This window comes from Balaenoptera physalus, assembly GCF_965194825.1.
Source record: "Balaenoptera physalus genome assembly, chromosome: 10".
In the NCBI taxonomy this organism is placed as follows: domain Eukaryota; kingdom Metazoa; phylum Chordata; class Mammalia; order Artiodactyla; family Balaenopteridae; genus Balaenoptera; species Balaenoptera physalus.
The window spans coordinates 63905634-63922039 of record NC_138889.1 but is presented as its reverse complement, the minus strand read 5'-3'; the positions used below and the strand labels follow the sequence as shown (position 1 = coordinate 63922039).

The 16406-nt window shown below is 37.1% G+C and overlaps 1 pseudogene across 1 annotated transcript; it reads left to right on the top strand.

Annotated features, from left to right (window-relative positions):
- The first annotated feature begins 305 nt into the window (after positions 1-305).
- LOC309667832 (olfactory receptor 52K2-like) lies at positions 306-8752 on the top strand (annotated as a pseudogene). The gene is made up of 2 exons: positions 306-315; positions 2268-8752. The product of its transcript is annotated as an olfactory receptor 52K2-like (transcript).
- The last annotated feature ends 7654 nt before the right edge of the window (positions 8753-16406 follow it).

The window sequence follows — 16406 nt, the reverse complement described above, 5'->3', positions numbered from 1 at the left end:
AGGGAGACACAAGAGGGATGAGAAATGGGGATAAATGTATATGTATAGCTGATTCACTTTGTTATATAGCAAAAACTAACACACAATTGTAAAGCAATTATACTCCAATAAAGATGTTTTTTAAAAAAATTGAACAGAGTTCAAGCTTAATACCTGAACAAATGGGACATTTAGAGGAAGGTCAGAAGTAGGAAACTAAAAAGAGAAGTCAGAGAGGTGAGGAATGGATATATTATGGGAGCTAAAAAAGTATTTTAATAGGACAGTGGTCAATTCATATAAAATCTGCTATAAAGTAGAGATAAATGAAGGCAGGTAAGTGCCCATGGTACCATCATATGGAGGTCATTTCTGGCCTCAGTGAGAGCAATTTCAGTGCAATTTGCAATATATCAATTTCAAATGAGATTTGAGGGAGTTGGCTGAATACAGAAGTACTTCTTGATATTTTGATGTGAAGGGGAGCAGAAATTTGGAGGAGGATATAAGATCATGGAAGGAAGGATTATGTAGGTATTAATCAACAAAGACTTTTTTAAAACATCAGAAAATTTTTGACCCAACTCCTAGAGAAATGGAAATAAAAACACAAATAAACAAATGGGACCTAATGAAACTTAAAAGCTTTTGCACAGCAAAGGAAACCATAAACAAGACCAAAAGACAACCCTCAGAATGGGAGAAAATATTTGCAAATGAAGCAACTGACAAAGGATTAATCTCCAAGATTTACAAGCAGCTCATGCAGCTCAATATCAAAAAAACGAACAACCCAATCCAAAAATGGGCCGAAGACCTAAATAGACATTTCTCCAAAGAAGATATACAGATGGCCTACAGACACATGAAAGAATGCTCAACATCATTAATCATTAGAGAAATGCAAATCAAAACTACAATGAGATATCATCTCACACCAGTCAGAATGGCCACCATCAAAAAATCTACAAACAATAAAAGCTGGAGAGGGTGTGGAGGAAAGGGAACACTCTTGCACTGTTGGTGGGAATGTAAATTGATACAGCCACTATGGAGAACAGTATGGAGGTTCCTTAAAAAACTAAAAATAGAACTACCATATGACCCAGCAATCCCACTACTGGGCATACACCCTGAGAAAACCATAATTCAAAAAGAGTCATGTACCAAAATGTTCATTGCAGCTCTATTTACAATAGCCAGGACATGGAAGCAACCTAAGTGTCCATCATCGGATGAATGGATCAAGAAGATGTGGCACATATATACAATGGAATATAACTCAGCCATAAAAAGAAACGAAATGGAGTTATTTGTAGTGAGGTGGATGGAGTTAGAGTCTGTCATACAGAGTGAAGTAAGTCAGAAAGAGAAAAACAAATACAGTATGCTAACACATATATATGGAATCTAAGGGGGGGAAAAAAAAAGGTCATGAAGAACCTAGTGGCGAGATGGGAATAAAGACACAGACCTACTAGAGAATGGACTTGAGGATATGGGGAGGGGGAGGGGTAAGATGGACAGGGTGAGAGAGTGTCATGGACATATATACACTACCAAATGTAAAATAGATAGCTAGTGGGAAGCAGCTGCATAGCACAGGGAGATCAGCTCGGTGCTTTGTGACCACCTAGAGGGGTGGGATAGGGAGGGTGGGAGGGAGGGAGACACAATAGGGAAGAGATATGGGAACATATGTATATGTATAACTGATTCACTTTGTTATAAAGCAGAAACTAACACACCATTGTAAAGTAATTATACTCCAATAAAGATGTTTAAACATTTAAAAAAATAAAATAAAAATAAAATGTGTAAATTTGTGAAAAAAAAAAAAAAGAAAAAAGCTGATGTTATTTAAAGACTAGGACCAGGTGGTGCAGTGGTTGAGAATCTGCCTGCCAATGCAGGGGACACGGGTTCGAGCCCTGGTCTGGGAAGATCTCACATGCTGCGGAGCAACTAGGCCCGTGAGCCACAACTACTGAGCCTGTGCGTCTGTAGCCTGTGCTCCGCAACAAGAGAGGCCACGATAGTGAGAGGCCCACACACAGCAATGAAGAGTGGCCCCCGCTCGCTGCAACTAGAGAAAGCCCTAGTACAGAAACAAAGACCCAACACAGCCAAAAATAAATTAATTAATTAATTTAAAAAAAAAAAAAAAAGACTAGGACCAGGATCAAGAATTAATCCTCCAAGGTGGGATGTCATAGCTTGACCTCTCTAATCCTATATGTCCTGAATACTCTCCCAAGGTGAAGGAGCCTAAGAAAATCAACAAGAAGAATTTCCAGGAGCCAATATTACCTCAACCCATCCAAGCTCCTTCCTGTTGGTAGGAATTCCAGGTTTGGAGCACTCACGTATCTGGATCTCCATTCCCTTCTGCTTTGCCTATACTCTGGTCCTGCTGGGAAACTGTACACTTTTTTTTTATTATCCTGGTTAATGTAACCCTTCATGAAGCCATGTACCTCTTTCTGGCCATGTTGGCAACCATTGATCTGGTCCTTTCTTCTTCAGCACTGCCTAAAATGCTTGCCATATTCTGGTTCAGGGACTGAGAGATCAACTTCTATGCCTGCCTGGTCCAGATGTTCTTTCTCCACTCCTTCACTGTCATAGAGTCGGCAGTGCTGCTGGCCATGGCCTTTGACCACTAAGTGGCCATCTGCAAGCCACTGCACTACACCTTACTAGACCATTTATCACCAAGAGTGGCATGGCTGCTGTGACTCAGGCTGTGACACTAATGACTCTACTCCCCTTTCTGCTCAGACGCTTCCACCACTGCTGATGTCCAGTGATTGCCCACTACTACTGTGAGCACATGGCTGTGGTAAGGCTGGCCTGTGGGGACACTCACTTCAACAATATCTATGGCATTGCTGTGGCCATGTTCATAGTGGTATTGGACCTGCTCTTTATTATCCTGTCTTATGTCTTCATCCTTCGGGCAGTTCTATAGCTTGCCTCTCAGAAGGCCCCGTTACAAGGTTTTTGGGACATACATGTCCCATATAGGTGCCATTTTAGCCTTTTACACACTTGTGGTCATCTCCTCAGTGATGCACCGTGTGGCTTGCTGGGCTGCCCCACCTGTGCACATATTCCTTGCCAATTTCTATCTGCTCTTCACACCCATGGTCAATCCCATCATCTATGAGGTCAAGACCAAGCAGATTCGTGAACGAGTCTTAGGATTATTCCTGAGAAAAGATGTGTAAATGGACAATGAGGGACAGGTGGAGAAAGAGTGGGACATGTTGAATGCTGGAGTGGGGATGGTGATATAATAAGTAGAGGGCTGCCAGAGTCTCCTTGTTTAGGCCCTTCCTGGTAAAATGAAAAAACTAAATAATGTCCCAAAATTCTCAAGGGTCTCCAGTCTGATTAGGACTCAAGGGTCTGAGTCCTTGGACTCAAACTGCTGACTTTGTTCTTTCTTCATGGAGTCCTCATTAATGATATGGGCTTCATAAAGTTTCTCCTCTTGGTGACATCACCTAAAAACAAAGATGCTTCCAAGTTTGATTACTTAAGAGAAGACCAAGAATCTTAGTTTCTACCCTGAGTCCATGAGAATTTGGTTAATTCTCTACTCAGTCTTCTCTCAGGTCTTAACATTCCATCTGATATGAGAATCCTTCCTTAGTCACTCTGACAGGTGGTGTCCAGCCTCGGACTAAATGCTTAGAATTTTGGAGAGCTTGTGACCTTCCAGGGATAAAGGTTCTCAGTGCTAAGTGAGGTGCTGATGTAACAAATACCTAAAATATATAAGTGGATTTGGAACTGGGAAATGAGTAGAGGTTACAAAATTTGAGGTACATGTTAGAAAAAGCCTATATTGCCTCAAAGATATTGTTGGTAGAAATATGGACATTAAAGGCAATTCTGGTTTTTATATGTCCAAACCTTGACAAATTTAAAAGGTAATAATAGCTGGACAATTTTCTTCCATGCAAAGTAAGCAAAAAATCTACAGTATGAAATTGATTCTTCTCCACAACTGAATTAAGGAGCAGTAAATACAGAGGTATAAATGGATGCACCTAACACACATTCTCACCTGGTAAGATTTTACCTTCTTTAAAGATAAACAAAAAATATGAAGATTTTTCTCCCTATGATTACCGCTAACAATGCTGTGAACTCAGAAGTCTTTTCTGTAACATTCTGCATTATTTTTCTATTACTACTCTAACAAGTTAGCACAAACTTAGGGAGTGGCTTAAAACAGCACTAATTAATTTTCTTACAGTTCTTCAGTTAGGTTAGAAATCCAACATGAGTTTCACTGAGGTAAAAATCAAGGCATGGGTAGGGCTGCTTTCCTTCTGGAGGCTCTGGTGGAGAATTCATTTCCTTGTTTTTTGCAGTTTCTGGAGACCACCTGCTTTCCTTGGCTTGTGGTCCTCTTCTTCCATGTTCAACTTCAGCAATGTCTCATTTTTCTGACTCAACCAGGAAAGGTTCTCTGCTTTTCAGGATTTAGATTGGTCCACCAGGATAATCTAGGATACTCTCTCAAATTCTGTGCTCTACTACAAGCAACTATATGCCAATAAAATGGACAATCCAGAAGAAATGGACAAATTCTTAGAAAGGTACAACCTTCCAAGACTGAACCAGGATAAAATAAAAAATATGAACAGACCAATCACAAGTAATGAAATTGATACTTTGATTTAAAAACTTCCAAACAAAAGTCCAGAACCAGATGGCTTCACAGGAGAATTCTATCAAACATTTAGAGAAGAGCTAACACAAATCCTTGTCAAACTCTTCCAAAAAATTGCAAAGGGAGGAGTACACCCAAGCTCATTCTATGAGGCCACCATCACCCTGATACCAAAACCAAAGATATCACAAAAAAGAAAATTACAGACCAATATCACTAATGAACATAGAGGCAAAAATCCTCAACAAAATACTAGCAAACAGAATCCAAAAACAGATTAAAAAGATCATACTCTGTGATCAAGTGGGATTTATTCAAGGGATGCAAGGATTCTTCAATATACACAAATCAATCAATGTGATACACCATATTAACAAACTGAATAAAAACCATATGATACTCTCAATAGACACAGAAAAACTTTTAACAAAATTCAACACCCATTTATGATAAAAACTCTCCAGAAAGTGGGAATAGAAGGAAACTACCTCAACATAATAAAGGCCATATACAACAAACCCACAGCAAACTTCATTCTCAATGGTGAAAAAATGAAAGACCAGGAACAAGACAAGGGTGTCCACTCTCGCCACTATTATTCAACATAGTTTTGGAAGTCCTAGTCATGGCAATCAGAGAAGAAAAAGAAATAAAAGGAATCCAAATTGGAAAAGAAGCAAAACTGTCACTGTTTGCAGATGGCATGATACTATAGAAAATAGTAGAAAATCCTAAATATGCCACCAGAAAGCTACTAGAGCTAATCAATGAATTTGGTAAAGTTGCAGGATACAAAATTAATTCACAGAAATCTCTTGCATTCCTATAAACTAACAAAACAAAGTCAGAAAGAGAAATTAAGGAAATAATCACATTTACCATTGCAACAAAAAGAATAAAATACCTAGGAATAAACTTACCTAAGGAGGCAAAAGAAAACTATAAGATACTGATGAAAGAAATCAAAAATGACACAAACAGATGGAGAGAGATACCATGTTCTTGGATTGAAAGGATCAATATTGTGAAAATGACTATACTACCCAAAGCAATCTACAGATTCAATGCAATCCCTATCAAATTACCAATGACATTTTTCACAGAATTAGAACAAAAAATTTTACAATTTGTATGGAAACACAAAAGACCCCAAATAGCCAAAGCAATCTTGAGAATGAAAAACAGAGCTGGAGGAATCAGGCTCCCTGACTTCAGACTATACTACAAAGCTACAGTAATCAAGACAGTATGGTACTGGCACAAAAACAGAAATATAGATCAATGGAACAGGATAGAAAGCCCAGAAATAAACCCATGCACTTGTGGTCAATTAATCTATGACAAGGGAGGCAAGACTATACAGTGGAGAAAAGACAGTCTCTTCAATAAGCGTTGCTGGGAAAGCTGGACAGCTACATGTAAAGGAATGAAATTAGAACATTCTCTAATACCATACACAAAAATAAACTCAAAGTTGATTAAAGATCTAAATGTAAGACCAGATACTGTAAAACTCTTGGACAAAAACATAAGCAGAACATTGTTTGACATAAATTTCAGCAATATCTTTTTTGATCCACCTCCCAGAGTAATGAAAATAAAACCAAACATAAACAAATAAACCTAATTAAACTTAAAAGCTTTTGCACAATAAAGGAAACCATAAACAAAGCAAAAAGACAACACATAGAATGGGAGAAAATATGATGAAGCGACTGACAAGGGATTAATCTCCAAAATATATAAACAGCTCATGCAGCTCAATATCAAAAAAACAAACAGCCCAATCAAAAAATGGGCAGAAGACCTAAACAGACATTTCTCCAAAGAAGACATACAGATGGCCAAGAGGCACATGAAAAAAAGCTCAACATCACTAATTATTAGAGAAATGCAAATCAAAACTACAATGAGGTATCACCTCACACAGGTCAGAATGGCCATCACCAAAAAAATCTACAAACAATAAATGCTGGAGAGGGTGTGGAGAAAATGGAACCCTCTTACACTGTTGGTGGGAATGTAAATTGATACAGCCACTATGGAGAACAGTATGGAGGTTCCTTACAAAACTAAAAATAGAACTACCATATGACCCAGCAATCCCACTCCTGGGAGTATACCCAGGGAAAACCATAATTCCAAAAGATACATGCACCTCAATATTCATTGCAGCACTATTTACAATAGCCAGGACATGGAAGCAACCTAAATGTCCATTAACAGAGGAATGGATAAAGAAGATGTGGTACATATATACAATGGGAGCTTTTTTATTATCATTGCTAAGGTCTCTAGTTATAACCTTGTTAGGTCTATAGTCCCTTTTTTCTTTTAATTTTTATTGGCGTATAATTGATTTACAATGTTGTGTTAGTTTCTGCTGTACAATGAAATGAATCAGCTATATGTATACCTATATCCCCTCCCTCTTGGACCTCCCTCCCACCTCCCACATCCCACCCATCTAGGTCATCACAGAGCACCGAGCTGAGCTTCCTGTGATTTATAGCATGTTCCTGCCACCTATCTATTTAATGCATGGAGGGTAGGATGAACTGGGAGATTAGGATTGACATATAGTCTCTTTTAAAAATTTATCTTCTGCAATTTGTGTGTTATTGTTATAACAACTTGAAAATAAATCATGACATTTAAAACAAATAAAGGCAATTCTGGTTAGGGCTCAGAAAAAGAACTGTAGAGAAAATTTCTATCTTCTTAGAAGATAGAACAGATATCATACATCATCATGAACAGAACTTTGGTAGAATATGAACAATAAAGGTGCTTCTGGTACTGTCTCAGACAGAAAGGTGGGATGTGTTATTGGAAACTGGAGGAAAGGTGATCCTAATTACAGTTTGGCCATATTTTTTGCCACTTTATGTTTTTAAATTTTGTGCAATACAGAACTTGTAAGTGATGAACTTGGATATTTAGCTGATATTTCTAAACAAAGTCTTGAAGATATGTCCTGGTTTTACCTTGCTTCTTACAGTAAAATGAGAGAGGAAAGAGATAAATTGAAGAAGGATTTGTTAAGCAAAAAGGAACCAGAACTTGAATATCTGGAAAACTCTCAGCCTATTTATATGCAAAAAATTAGAATGTATTGAGGAGAAAACATCTAGGGCATGCTTGGGAAACCATTTTCTAAAAAAGATTAGGTTTGTGACTTGTTGATCCAAATAGCCACTTCAGCAGAAACCAGGGATAGAAGTAGATTTATGTGCAAAGACCTGTGGAGGACCCTTTTGTGGAGCCTAATAACATGCTACTAAAAAACCAATACATCAATGAAGAAATCAAGGAGGAAATCAGTAAATACCTTGAGACCAATGAAAATAAAAACACACTTTTCCCATGGGATGCAGCAAAAGCAGTTCTAAGATGGAATTTTCTAATAATACGGGCCTACCAAAGAAACATCTTAAACAACCTAACCTACTATCTAAAAGATTTATAGAAAGAAGAACAAAGATGAATGCCAGAAGGAAGGAAATAAGATCAGAGAGGAAATAAGTAAAATAGAAACCAAAAATCAATAGAAAATATCAATGAAATCAAGAGCTGTTTTTTTGAAAAGATAAAATTGATAAGCCTTTAGCCTGCCTCATTAAGAAAAAAGATAGAGTACCCAAATAAACAAAATAAGAAATGAAAGAGGAGAAATTACAACCAATATAACAGAAATACAATCATAAGAATACTATGAACAGTTATATTCCCCCAAAATGGACAACTTAGAAGAAATGGATGCATTGCTACAAACATACAATCTTTTAAGACTGAATTAGGAAAAAAATATATAATGTGAACAGACCAATTACTAGTATTGAAATTGGATCAGTAGTCAAAAACCTCCCCAAAAAACAAAAGTCCAGGACCAGACATCTTTACAGGGGAATTCTGCCAAACATATAAAGAAGAGTTTTTAATACCTATCCTTCTCAAACTATTCAAAAAATTGAAGAGGAGGGATCACTCCCAAATCCATTATATCAGGCCACCATTACCCTGATACCAAACCACACAAAGACACTACCAAAAAAGAAGAAGGAGGAGAGGAGGAGAAAGGGGAGGGGAAGGGGGAGGAGGGAGAGAAGAAGGAAGGGGAGGGGAGGAGGGGAAGGAGGGGGAAGAGGGAGAGGAGGGGAGAAAGAAAATTACAGGGCACTATCTCTGATGAATATAGATGCAAATATCCTTAAGAAAATATTAGCAAGCCAAATTCAACAAAATATAAAAAGGATCATACACCATGATCAAGTGGAATTTATTCCAGGGATGCAAGGATGGTTCAATATCCACAAAAAATCAATGTGATACACATTAACAAAACACATATAAATCACATGATCATCTCAATAGATGCAGGAAAAGCATTTGACAAAATTCAACACCCATTCATGATAAAAACTCTCAACAAAGTGGGTATAGAGAGACCATATTTCAACATAATAAAGACCATTTATGCAAACGCACAGCTAACATCATACTCAATGGTGAAAAACTGATAAGTTTTCATCTAAAATCAGGAACACAAGGATGGCCACTCTCACCATTTCTATTTAACATAGTATTGGAAGTCCTAGCTTCAGCAATCAGACAAGAAGTAAAAGGCATCCAAATTGGAAGAGAAGTAAAACTGTCACTATTTGCAGATAACATGATAGTATATATAAAAAACCCTGAAGTCTCTACCAAAAAACTATTAGAATAAATGAATTCAGTAAAGTTGCAGGATATGAGATAATATACAGAAATCTGTTGCTTTTCTATACACTAGTAATAAACTATCAGAAATAGAAATCAAGAAAACAATCTCATTTACAATTGCATCAAGAAATACAAAATATCTAGGAATAAACTTCACCAAGGAGGTGAAAGACCTATACTCTAAAAATTATAAGACATTGATGAAGGAAACTGAAGATGATACATGTAAAGGGAAAGATATCTTATTTTCATGGATAAGAAGAATTAATATTGTTAAAATGTGCATACTACTCAAAGCAATCTACAGATTTAGTAATCCCTCTCAAAATACCCATATTTTTCATAGAACTAGAATAATCCTAAAATTTTTATGAAACGAGACCCCAAATTGCCAAAGCAAACTTGAGAAAAATGAACAAAGTGCAAGTATTACCCTCCCTATCTTCAGACTATACTACAAAGCTACAATAATCAGAACACTATGGTACTGGTACAAAAACAGACACATAGATCAATGCAACAGAATAGAGAGCCACAAATAAACCCATGCACATATGGTCAATTAATTTATGACAAGGGTGGCAAAAATATACAATAAGGAAGAGACAGTCTCTTTAATAAACAATGCTGAGAAAACTAGAGAGCTACATGTAGATGAATGAAATTAGAACATTCTTCACACCATATACAAAAATAAACTCAAAAGGGATTAAAGACTTAAATGTAAGACTGTAAATCCCAAAACTCCTAGAAGAAAACATAGGCAGTACACTTTTTGACATAAGACTTAGCAATATATTCTTTTCAATCTGTACCCTTAGGTAAGTAAAACCAAAGTAAAAATAAACAAGTAGGATCTAATTAAATGTAAAGGCTTTTGCACAGTGAAGGAAACCATCAACAAAACAAAAAGACAACCTACTGAATGGGAGAAGATATTTGCAAGTGATATGACGAATAAGGGGTTAATGTCCAAAATATATAAAGAGCTCATACAACTCAGTATCAAAAACAGCAACAATCCAATTTAAAAATGGGCAGAAGACCTGAATAGACTTTTTTTTTCAAAGAAGGCATACAGATGGCCAAGAAGCACATGAAAATATGATCAACATCACTAATAATCAGGGAAATGCAAATCAAAACCACAATGAGATATCACCTCACAATTGTTAGAATGACTGTCATCAAAAAGACAACAAGTAAGTGTTGGTGAGGATGTGGAGAAAAAGGAACCCTAGTCACTATTGGTGGGAATGTAAATTGGGAAAGCCATTATGGAAAACAGTATGGAGATTACTCAAAAAATTAAAAGTAGAACTACAATATGATCCAGCAATTCCAATTCTGGGTATATATTTGAAGAAAATGTAAACACTAATTCAAAAAATCATGTACTCTAATGTTCATAGCAGCATTATTTACAACAGCCAAGATATGGAAACAAGCTAAGTATCAAACTACAGGTTAATGGATAAAAAAGATGTGATGGTATTTAATAGTATACATATTATATATATAATATACATATTATATATATATAAATCAGCCCTAATAAGAATGCCATAAATAAGAATGAAATTTTGCCATTTGCAACAACACAGATGGACCTGGAGGTTATTACACTTAGTGAAGGAAATCAGATAGACATAAATACTATAGGTTTTCATTCATATTTGGGATGTAAAAAAAATCTATAAAAATATTCATTCACTATGTTGTACACCTGAAACTAATATAATGTTGTAAATCAACTATACTTCAAAAAAACCCAGAAAATTGCGATGAGGATGTGGGGAAATTGGAACCCCTTATACACTGTTGATGGGAATATAAAATGGTATAACAGTATGGCAGTTTCTCAAAAAATTAAAAATATAATCACCATATGATCTAGCAATTCCAAATCTGTATATATACCCAAAAGAAATGAAAGCAGGATTTCAAAGGGATGTTTGTACACCCATTCCTTTAGTAATGTTATTCATAATATGTATAAGGTGGAAGCAACCCAAGTGTCTAAGTATGGATAAAAGGATAAACAAAATGTGATGTATACAAATAATAGAATATTATTTAACCTTAAAAGGAATGGATATTCTGACACGTGCTGCCACATGGATGGACCTCGAGGACATTATGCTAAAAGAAATAAGCTGGTCACAAAAGACATATACTATGTGACTCCACTTATATGAGGTACCTAAATCGTCAAATTCATAGAGATAGAAAATAGAATGGTGGTATCCCGGGACAGAGGGGAAGGAGGAATAAGCTTTTACTGTTTAGTGTGTACAGAGTTTCAATTTTTCAAGATGAAAAGAGTTCTGGAGATGGATGGTGATGATTGCACAACAATATGAATGTATGTAATACTACTTAACTATACACTTCAAAATGGTTAAGATGTTAAATTTTTGGTGATGTGTGTTTTGCCACAATTAAAAAAAACATAAAGGAGTTCCAATATATGTCCTTATAAGAGGAGGAAATTTGGACATGGACACACACAGAGGGAAGACCCTGTGAAGGTACAGGGAGAAGAATGCCAAGTACAAGCTAAGGAGAAAAGCCTCAGAAGAAACCAACCCTGCCAGCACCTTAACTTGGACTTCTAGCCTCCAAGATTGTGAAAAAATAAATTTCTCTTATTTAAGCCACCCAGTATATGGTGCTTTATTACAAGAGCTCAGCAAACTAGTACACCATCATACAACATCTTTCACAGATGTATTTTTGCACTTTCATCCAATGATCCCTTTGTTTCTTCAGAGACTACTGTTTATGAATTATGTATGTCTATCTCTGCATATTTCTATCTTTATTTTTTATCTTTGACAGAGAATCTCCAAGCCTGTGTCAAATGGGATATGAAAGGTTGGAAGTTGTCAAAGAGGGAAGGGTATAGAAAGAACCCAGAGACCTACTTATGCTGTTTCTATCTTTACTCTCATAATTCCCTCTGACACACACACGTAAATCCCCAAGAAAATAAGATTCTACCTTTAGTTCCTATGTGGTCAAAACTTCTTTCTTGTTTTTTGTTTGTTTGTTTGTTTGTTTTTTAGCATAGTGGGGACAGTTGGAAAGCTTAAAAATGACAGTAAATACTAACAACACATAGAGAGTAACATGCCTTAAAGGAAACACTTTTCAAAACAGAGGTCTGCTTATCCCCTCGAGGATTTATGCAAGGAATATCACCAGCCTGTAGGTCATATCCATTTCCAATGAAGAAGGAATGGCTTTGTTTCCAGTACAAGTTCAATATCACAAGGCTCCCATAGTCAGGTGATACCTCTAACACCAGAGCAACCGTGATTAGTCACAAACAGTAAAAGGAAATTACCTTCTGTATTTGCTCATCTGAGTTTGGCATACAAACAAAGCATGAACAAGAAATATGAGCAGCCTAGAGGTACATAAAATTTTACTGTCACACAGGAATATGAGATTATGAAAAAGAAACCTGATGCATTAGTTTGGGCCTAGTGACAATATTTCTAATCACTTAATAACTAGACTTCCCAACATCCCAAATGAGGGTGCAGAGCTGCATATCACCTATGAAGTAGCAGGAACAGTGCTTGAGGGTAGGACTTAGTTCTGCTCAGCGATCACACAACTCCTTCCTTCCTGTTACTTGAGTCAAAAGTCTTGATGTTATCTTTAAATCTCTTTTCTCTTAAATCCTATATCTAATCTTTTAAGAAATCCCATTGGCACATTTTAGAAATAATACAAAATCTGATGACTTCTTACCTCATGCATTGTTACCACTTTGGTTATGAAACATCATCTTCTCTCGATTACTGTAGGACCTCTCCCTGCTTCTACCCTCACCTCCTTCCTCTGTTCTTATCATAGAAATCAGAAGCAAGCTTTTAAAAACATATGTCAGGTCATGCCAATTCTCTGCTCAAAACTCTGACTTTTACCCTGAGAAAAATTAAGAAACTTTGCTAAGTCCTTACCTGGTCTAAGTTTCTGCGTGATCACAAAACTCAGCTAGCCAAAGACAAACAAACAAACAGACAAAAGAAACAAACAAGCTAAAAAGAAAAAAGTGCCAGAGTGGGTGTGAAAGACACATTAAAATTAATTAAATTCATGGGACCAAAAATTAAAAAAGAGAAAGCAGAATAAAATTGAATAATAGCTTTAAATGGGTAAAAGAAGAGAATGGCTTATCTAGAATTCTATTCCCAGTGAAAATATCTTTTGAGATTGAAGATGATTGAAAGAGTTTTATAAACAATTATTGATGGAGAGCATCGCTACTAGGCCTGCACTAAAAGCAAAACTACAAGTTCTTCAGGCAGAAGAAAAGTGAATCAGATAGAAACATAGAATTGCAGAGAGAATGAAGAATACCAGAAAAGTTAAATATGTGGATAAATGTAAATTAATATTGGTGCACAAAAGTCAGGAAAACACACGGAATTGAGCAGAGATGTTCCAATATTCTGTTATCTCCAACACAGTTATCTAGCCTATGGTCACTCCCCACTCCATGTCTTTTTCATCCTTTCCCCATGACATCAGGCTTTAGCCCCCCAGAATGGAGTCAGGGGGCAAAATAAGGTATTTTGTCCCCTCAAGCCCTGCCTGCTTTATCTGGCTCTTGTCTGGACATTCTGACTATAAGCTATAGTCGCTCAATTAAGTCTGTATCACCTCAGCCTCCCTGGCCATGGCCTAGATCCCCATTTCCTATGAGTGTGCTATTTCTAACGTAACAGCGTGTCCTCTGTTCCATGATTAGCTTCCTCTCAACGCAAAGCTGTTTTTTCTCCATCTTGCTTGCTTTGGTCCTGATGCCAACTTTTGGACTATCTATGCTTGGTTAAGTTAGGCTCCAACTTTAAAGGTATTATGGAGGAATTCCACCTTATCTTAACATCTCAGGGTATCAGGCCTATCTTTGGAGCTGGAGGTTGTGGGCTATGGGGGATTGAGGCCACTGAATCAACTACCCCTGGAGGCTAACAATAAGGGAAGATAAAGTTAGGTCCAGGTATCTCTGTAGGAAAGGAGTGGGTGTGATTGAGGTACATATCTCTGAAATTACTTTTTTTAAAGTATCATGGGGAATTAGGGCAGGTAAAGTTCATGGGGGACCCTGATAAAAACTGGCATCTGACTCAGGACTTCGCAAAGTAGCAGATATTAAAGTCAGTTGTAGGTAGAAAGATCAACCTTTATTATTTATAGATGGTTGGTAATTATTTATTGATAATTATAATAATAGTAGCTTCTCAAATATATACTTATATCCTCCCTTCATCCTGTGAATTAGGAAAAATTGAGAATATTATCTCCATTTTAGATATAAGAAACAGAGTAAAACCAGAGAAAGTGCCATTCCAAAGTTATAAGCTGGAAATCAGTGCCAATATGTAACATGTATGCAAAACAAATACCTAAGAGATGATCTTGGCCTTGGCCTGGTTCAGCTAGAACTCCTGCCCTTACAGGTCCTATCAGATAGGAGTTGGTTGCAGTTTACATGTTCTAGTGGAGCTCTCTTTCTTAGAAGACACTGTATGTGTAGGGTAGGAATAAGGAGAGGCACATGAAAGACCAAGGTACAAGAGGGCTGTACCTGAAGTGCTCACAGCCTCTGGAGAGCAAGAAATGACCTTTGGGAGGCATGAATTGGCACCAGTAAATATGGACAGGACATGGGCTGCAGAAAACCCCAGGGGTGGAGCCCTGGGTTAGGGGAGCCCTAGTGTCAACCCTCAGAGGAGAGATTAGAAAAATGTATCTGAGCAATCCAATTTCTTTACCAGGATTACATTTTTCTTTGTGTGAGAAAGGGTGGACAAGTCACAGAGCAGTCAGTTATGTTCTGCAAATGTACAGAGTAAGCCAGGGAAATGTAGAGACTCAGAGGTAAAGTTAAATATGTTTGGTTTTGTGGAAAATGCATATTTACTGGAGGTAAAGTTGCAACAGGTATATGGGATCATTAACAGTCATTTATAGAGTGCTTGGTATGTACCTGGCACTGTTTGGGGCACTGAAGATAAACCAGTGAAAAACAAAAGACCTTCCTGCTGTATAATTTTGTCTCCTACAAAGCTAAGTCCTTGTTCCAGAGAATATTAGTAAGACATGCAAAAATACTTTCCAATGAGAAGAGGATGTTATGCTGATACACGCAGCCAAGGCTAGTGGGGGGTTCCTTAGAACTTCTATCATGGATGAATGTTACTTTAGATGAGAAGCAACTATTCTAGGATTCAATCAGATAGGGAGGTCTTCTAACAAAGTGAGGAGACATTTTCCATTAGTCTGGTTGTTCATGCTTCATTTGGTGAAATATTCAACACAGTGTGTATGCCAGAGGTTGGGGATCATAGAAGTGAATTAAGGTACAGTCCCTTTGCTCCATCCTTCACTTCAGAATATGGCAGGTAACTGTGGAAGGATAGAAATTGGAGAACAAAAGCAGAAATGTTTAAAAATTTTTAGGAGTCTTTCTTTTCTCTGCTTATTTTATTTTAACATCTTTATAGGAGTATAATTGCTTTACAATGGTGTGTTAGTTTCTGCTGTATAACAGTGAATCAGCTATACATATACATATATCCCCATATCCCCTCCCTCTTGCGTCTCCCTCCCACCCTCCCTATCCCACCCCTCTAGGTGGTCACAAAGCACTGAGCTGATCTCCCTGTACTATGTGGCTGCTTCCCACTAGCTATGTACTTTAAGTAATTGACAGATGATGGTGGTTTGAATAGAGTGGAGGTAATTAAATCAGAGTAGGCAACTTTGTGACTTACTGTGGAGGTGGACCCAATTGGACCTGCTGATGTGGTGCAGAAAGTAAAGGGTGGAACAAAGGTTGACTTGATTTTAGGTGGAGCAGCTGATTGAAGAGGATATTACATGTTGATGTACGAAATTCACATAGAGGGAAGAAATCAGTATTTCTGCCTTAAGCATGATAGGTTGAGATACCTGCAAGACTGCTACATGGGGATATTAAATAGATAGTTGGATATAC